Below are 6,868 nucleotides of genomic sequence, written 5' to 3'. Positions count from 1 at the left end.
GCAGAGGCCCTGGGCAAGAAAAAACATGGGTCAATGTGTGTGCCGGGCACAAGTTGCATTGCAAACCAGCACAGGGGCCGGAGCAGAGGAAGCAAGACAGGAGTGAAGCAGCAGACTGAGGTGGGTCCTTACAGAACATTCCTTAAAAGCAGGGAGAAGGCACTGAGGGAATGCCACACAGAGCTACAGGATCAGATCTGCACACCGGACAGGCCTCCTGGCTGCAGTAGAGAAGAAACCTCTTGAAGCCGCCTCTAAACATTTGATTACACTCCCTTGGAGGGCCAAAGGTTTTGAGCACACACCTTTAATTTATGTCCATTTGTTTTCTATGCGTATACACACTGTATATCCCATGTACATTATAAAACATACAAGTACAGAAATTTTTTTAAAGGGAGCCAGTAGGTCAGACACAGTGGTAACACCTGTAATCCCAGTGACTCAAGAGGCTGAGGCAGGAGGATCACAAGTCCAAGGCCAGCCTCGGCAACTTGGGAGGACCCTGTCTCAAAGAAAAATAAAAAGGGCAGAGGGTGTAACTCAGTGGTAAAGTGCTGGACTAGCACATTTGAGGCCCTGGATTCAATCCTCAATACTGCAAAAATAAATAAGAGCAAATGATAAGTTTTCTTAAGTCTTGCCTTGACCAAATGCTGATTGTTATTGAAGTGAAGTGTTAGGCAAATGAGGTTTCATGGTTTTATTTTCTATTTTGTGCATTTTTAAAAATGTCCCTGATGGAAAGATCTTCTTTAAGTCTTGAAAATGATGATGACTACATGCTATTCTCAGTGAATAACTCAAAGCACAGGAGACTTGGAGCAAAGTTTGTTATTAATAAACAATAGTAGATGCTTGTCCGTACTTCATCCAGGATTTTTGATAATTTTGAACTTGGGACCCACTTCATGTCAGGCTTGGTTAGATCACCCGTCTGTACTCTCCAAGTGGCTGATGAAGAGCTCCTCTAAGAGGTGGGACAGCTCAGCGGTTGCTTCTAGTTCCCTTTTGTTTGCCTTCAATCTACAAAAGTGAGACAGGAATCATTTTGCGTTACTTATGTTTTTTTCCTGTGGGGGAGCGGCCGGGGGCAGGTACCAGGGATTGAACTCAGGGGCACTTGGCCACTGAGCCACATCCTCAGACCTATTTTGTATTTTATTTAGAGACAGAGTCTCGCTGAGTTGCTTAGGGCCTCTGTTTTGCTGAGGCTAGCTTTGAACTTGCTATCCTCCCGCCTCAGCCTCCCGAGCCACTAGGATTACAGGCATGAGTGAAAGTTCATTTAATTAGAACTTAGTGTGATCCACAAGCAGCCCTCTTGGAGGAGATAAAACCAGCAATACAGTGCAACACACTGAGAGCAAACAAAACCATGAAGGTACCCCAAGAACCCTGTATGTTCTAGAGCCCCCAAGAAACCTCTTGAACCAAACGTTATATGTATCTAGCTGATGTAAGGATCAGGCCAGTCACTATTGGAGCTTATATGCAAAGAGAGCATTTCTACTCAGATATTGAATTAAACGAGCATATTCACCTAAAATTGAAGCCTATTTGTGCTATTTAAGTTCATTGTTCATACTAATCATGCTTAGGTTTTTAATCATTCTACTTTAAAAAAGTGCAAAGAGTTTTCACCCAGCTATCCCACCTGTGGGAAGCTCTTGATTTTGAAACCTGAGCCCAGACAGCGAGAGTCCAGCCGCATCCCACACACTTAGGGCTACTTCCACTTCCTACGCCAAGAAACCACAGGTCTGGGCAGTAATTCTTCTGTGGGAGGGCAGATCACACACCAGGATGAGGCAGGGTGGAGCAGGGGAGCCTAGCTGTGGACCTAGCAGGTGATCACCTCCTGTAGTTGACTGGGAGGCTCCAGGAAGACCCAAGCTCCCTCTCCTCTCCACCTGGCATCCTCACCTGAGAGTCCAACCTCCCCTTGCAAAGACTTACTCAGCACCGAGTATCATCACTGTTTTAGTCGGCTTTCTCGCTGTTGTGACTAAAAGGACCTGACAAGAACAATAAAAGGAAGATAAGATTATTTGAGAGCTTCCGGTTTCAGAGATCCCAGCCATAGATAGCTGGTGCTGTTCCTCCGGCCTCCAGGTGAGGCAGAACATCATGGCAGAAGAGTCTGGCAGAGAGAAGCAGCTCATAAAATGATCAGAAAGCAGAGAGAGAGAGACTCCACGTGACAGATACAAAATATATACCCCAAATCCACACCCCAACGACCCCCCACCTGCCTATAGTCATCACCCAGTTAATCCCATCAGGGGATCAATTCACCAGTTGGGTTAAGGCTCTCCAACCCAGTCAATCCACCTCTAAACCTTCTTGCATTGTCTCACATGTGAGCTTTTGGAGGATACCTCGCAGCCAAACCATAACGATCGTCCAGGCACCCCAAGAGGAATGAAATGTCATTAATGTGAGTGGATTTGACAGATTCGAGAAAAGCCTAGGGTCTCACTGAACCCAGGGCGGGGTAAACATGAAAACCAGCATGCAGGGTGCAAGTATGTGCTCTTCCTGCAAGTCCAAGGTGCGTGGGGACACACACGGTGGTGCTCCTTCCTTCTCACAAAACCAATGAGGGAGAGCATGCTGTTCTAGACTGTAAGGGATAATGACAATACTGTGAAGAATTTTCAAAACTCTAATTTACTGAGGAATTGTGTGCACCTGGCAATGGAGAAAGCTATTCCCAGGCAAAATCTCATTATTCCCTACTGTGACTCCATGAGGTAGATCTAGCATTCCCTGCACCTCCCGATGAGCCACTTCCAGAGGGGCCAAGAAAATAAACTTTTGCTTCTAGTCACACTATACGAGTGACAGAGCCGCGACTGCTTTCAGGATGGCAGTGTTGGAGGTTGAAGAAAACTGCATCATGAGTCCAGAGACTTGATCTGGAAGCCTGGTTTTTACCAGCCAATGGCTGGGTGACCTGGGTGACCTCAGAACCTCGCTTTCCTCTGCTGTAGGATAAGGGAAGAGATGATCTCAGATGATCTCCCAGCTCTAACATCTTAGGAATCTATTGAGACGTAATCTTCCCATCTGACCAGACACAATCTCTCAAAGTGCAATTAGCAGTTAGCGCAAAGGAGTGGACACTGTTTCCAGGGGACAACAGGGCATTAGAATGTCTGTCTTTTTTTAATTCTTGAACTGGAAAAAAGGTTTACTGCCTTACTAATTAGATGGATGCCTGGGCATTCAAAAGCTTCAGTGGAAAAAGAAATATCAGCCTGCTGGGTGGCCAGGGCAGTCTGAAGTCACCGTTGTGTTATGGCACCGTGCTGCCGTTACCAAGACCCTGAAGGCTTAGCACCTGGCTATTCTGTCAGCTGGGACTATCCATGTCTCTCATTTTTCTTCTGTGCCTTAAGCAGAGCTGCTTTCCACAAAGACACATGACAGGTGGCCTAGGGTCTCCATTCAGTGCCCAGGACAACCATAAGACCCAGTCCTTACTCCAGACGAGTTTCAGGAAAAGGAAACGCTTTCTTTGTAACATGGAGGAGACCCCACCTGGGACCTGCCTCTTGATTCGTCTCAAGTTTGCTCTCACACAGCTATTATCCCAGACCAGCTCTATTAACTAGCTACCCTGATTCTCGCCATGGGGGCATAATTCTCAGTCTTGCCTCTTAAGATCACCACTTTGGATAAGTCACTGAACTCCAAGGCTCAGCCAAGATCACAGAACTTTACAGGGCCAATGACAAGATTAAATAAGAGATGATTTCTATAGGGATATGTCTACCACGGGACTCATGTTCCTTAAGCATTCAACAAATATTTGTTAAATCTGAATTGTATGTTATAAGTCAGTCTAGAAGGAGAAGATTTTATGTCACTCAGAGGAAAGTGATTTGGGAACTCTGTAACCCCCAAACATCATTGGAAATTGAATTGCATTTATTCAGCAAGTCTTTATTGAGTGATAACTGCATACCAGGTGCTGGTCTAGGCCCTGAGGACAAAGGGATGAATGAGACATGCAAAAATTTGCTCTCATGGAATTTATTCAATGTAAGGTGCTTGGAATTTTTTAAGTTTAAATATACTTGGGGAAGACAGCATCAGCTAGAGCTATCAGGCCATTAAGGAAAATCCAGTGTCCAGTCTCTAAACTCAGCCCCAGCAAAGGGTAGCCACATGCTGTGACAACACTTTTCTTGGCAGACCCATCTGACAGCATGTTCCTGGACTAAGACAGTGACTCTGACCCCATGTGGCATTTCTTATGTCCTCAGGTATCCTTTCTGGCTTAAGAGAACAAGCAGTGTGGGGTGCCACAGTCTTGCTTTCCCCAAGTACGTGCTTCAAGACACAGCTAGACCATGAATGGGAAAGCTTCCTTGTCCACACACATTCAAGAAATAATGGATCCAACCAAGTTCACTGGTTTCTTTCCTGCAGGCCTTCCCGGACCCTTCAGTAAGCTGAGGAGCTGGGACTCTCCAAGAGAGCAGTACAGTGTGCCGCCTTCCCACCCTGCTCGGACCACAGAACACTCTTCCAGAACATGTGGTAGGGCTGGCCTTCCACAGCACACGTGTGCAGACATGCTGGGTTCCTGGAAAGAAGTCAGGAGCCCTGATTCCACTCCCAGAACTCCACTGACGCCCTTTGTGTCCTCAAGTCGGTCCAGTCACCTCCCCGGGGCTTCGTTTCCTCATCGAGAAACTGTGTCTGTGCTGTCAAGGTGGGACAGGAGCGAGGTAAAGAGGTGGGGAGGCAGAACTGTGCCCCCTCCCAGGCCTCTGTGCCGGAGGAACGTGCCCTGACCCCATGCACCAGCAAGCCCACGACTTTGGGCAGGCCCATGTGACCCTCCAGCCGTGATACCCTGTCCACCCTAAGCATCACTAACTCTCCTTGCCTGAGAGCCTATTAACAGCCTCTCCATCCTAAGGCCTGCTGGCTCTTCAAGAGTCGCCAGGACTGCGTCGGCAGCCAGGTGGAGCCCCTCAGATGCTGAGATAAGTGAGGGGCAGCATGACACGTGAGAGTCCTCTCTAGACAACTGGGTGAAAACTGTGCAGGGTACTAATAATATCAGCCTGCTCAACCCCCGCTCACAGTGCATTGATCTAGAGAGAACAAGAGCTAGACGAGCAATTGACAGATATGGAGATCTCTGGACAGAGGTACACACATGGTCAATTTAGAGATATGGACAGAGAGGAATCTATTTTCACTGATCAATACATAGAGGGAGACATCTAACTATCTCTGTACATACTTAGCTATGTTATATAGGTATAGAGACAGGTGAAATATACCTCAAAATTTATGTCTAGGTATGTGTAGTCAGATGAAAGAGAGTGAGAGAAAACCTGGAGAAAATATAAAAAATATTAGCAGCAGTTTTCTCTGGGTCATGGGACAACAGGTATTTTCTTTTTTAAACCTTTCTATATTTTCTAGCAACCTTCAATAAGCATGTATTATGTTTGTGATATAAAAGTCAAAACTAGGGCTGGGACTATAGCTTCGTGGCAGAGCACTTGCTTAGCATGTGTGAGGCACTAGGTTAAATCCTCAGCACCACATAAAAATAAATGAGGAAGGTATGCTGTCCATCTACAACTACAAAAAAAAAGAAAAAAAATTTAAAGTTGAAACTAACCCCTCCCTCTTTCAAAGTGTCATCTAGTAAAGGTCTAAGCAGGGAAGAAACCACCCGTAGACTTTGTCAGATTGCCCCTGCAAGAGTCCTCTGTGTCCCTGTCTCCTGTTACCTTGGCTTATTTCCCTGATTCCTAATTTTCAACACCAACTCCCAATCACAGTTTTTTAATAGCTCTCCCCTGAGCCCCTGACATTTCCATGTGGCCTGTGCAATTTGATTATACAGACTCCAAGATCTCCGAGTGGCCACATAGAGTTGTGTATACTGTACACTGCACAACTCCAGGGTTTACAATTAACACAGATGACAATGTATAGGGTACCTCCTGAGTTTTGCAGTGCACAGTCCACCCAGCCACCCATGGCAGCCTGACCTGCTGACCTGATTGTCTGCTTTTGTTGAGATAAGTGCTACCCGGATAAGAATATCTGGGCTTGAAAGTTTGCACACCTAACATATCTCATCATGGGCTTTGGAGTCAGACTGCCTGGCTTATACATTGGGTCTGCCACTTAGCAGCTGAGTGACCTCAGATAACTTCTCTGCTAATACAGCTTCAGTTACCTGGAAAGGGAGATAACACTAGCTCCTACCACCAACTGTTCTGAAAATTAAATGAAGTTAAAACATAATGCACTTAATTTTCTGCCCCATGTTATTCAATAACTATGATAATTACAAATTCCTCTGAAATCACACACAGAGACCTTAGACAGGGTCTTCCTTGCTAGTTATATTTTGCATTTGTGCCTTTCTCTGAGTGAGATACTGGGGGAGGTCAGCCAGGGTGGGGATGAGATCTAGGGGACCAGAACTGGGTCAGGGCAACCCACCAAAGCCAGGCAGAGTCCAGAGAACCAGGAGATCAAGATGATTCAGGATGATAAGTGTCGCTGCCTAAGAACAGACACCAGCAGCTGAGGCAAGAGAGGTTATGAGATGAGGGCTGTGAGGCCCAGACTGCCACATCCCATGGAAAGATATTGGCAGGGACCAGGGGCAGCTAGGCAGACACCCATCTATTGGGCCTCCTTGAACATCAGCGTTAAAGTCTTTTGTTTCTACAGTCTTAGGATCGGCTCCAGCTGTGAGTTTTGAACACACCAAAAATAACAGTGGCTTAGATGAGATACAAGTTTATTTCTTGCTCAAACATAGGAATTCCAAGGCTGGTCTGCGGCTCTGTGTCGTATTCAGCTTTTTCTTTGCTGG

At 46.2% G+C, this 6,868-nt stretch overlaps 1 long non-coding RNA gene across 1 annotated transcript; it reads right to left on the bottom strand.

The window, feature by feature from the left end:
• Window positions 1–471: 471 nt before the first annotated feature.
• LOC308633602 lies at window positions 472–6,616 on the bottom strand. The gene is made up of 3 exons (XR_014018810.1): window positions 6,490–6,616; window positions 1,967–2,018; window positions 472–1,026 (listed from the first exon to the last, which is right to left on the bottom strand). It is a non-coding gene; the product is annotated as an uncharacterized lncRNA (long non-coding RNA).
• Window positions 6,617–6,868: the final 252 nt, after the last annotated feature.

The sequence above is a fragment of the Spermophilus citellus genome (genome assembly GCF_964194105.1).
Source record: "Spermophilus citellus genome assembly, chromosome: 14".
NCBI classification, from domain to species: domain Eukaryota; kingdom Metazoa; phylum Chordata; class Mammalia; order Rodentia; family Sciuridae; genus Spermophilus; species Spermophilus citellus.
Note: the sequence above shows the minus strand (reverse complement) of the source record. Positions and strands in the feature narration are given on the sequence as shown.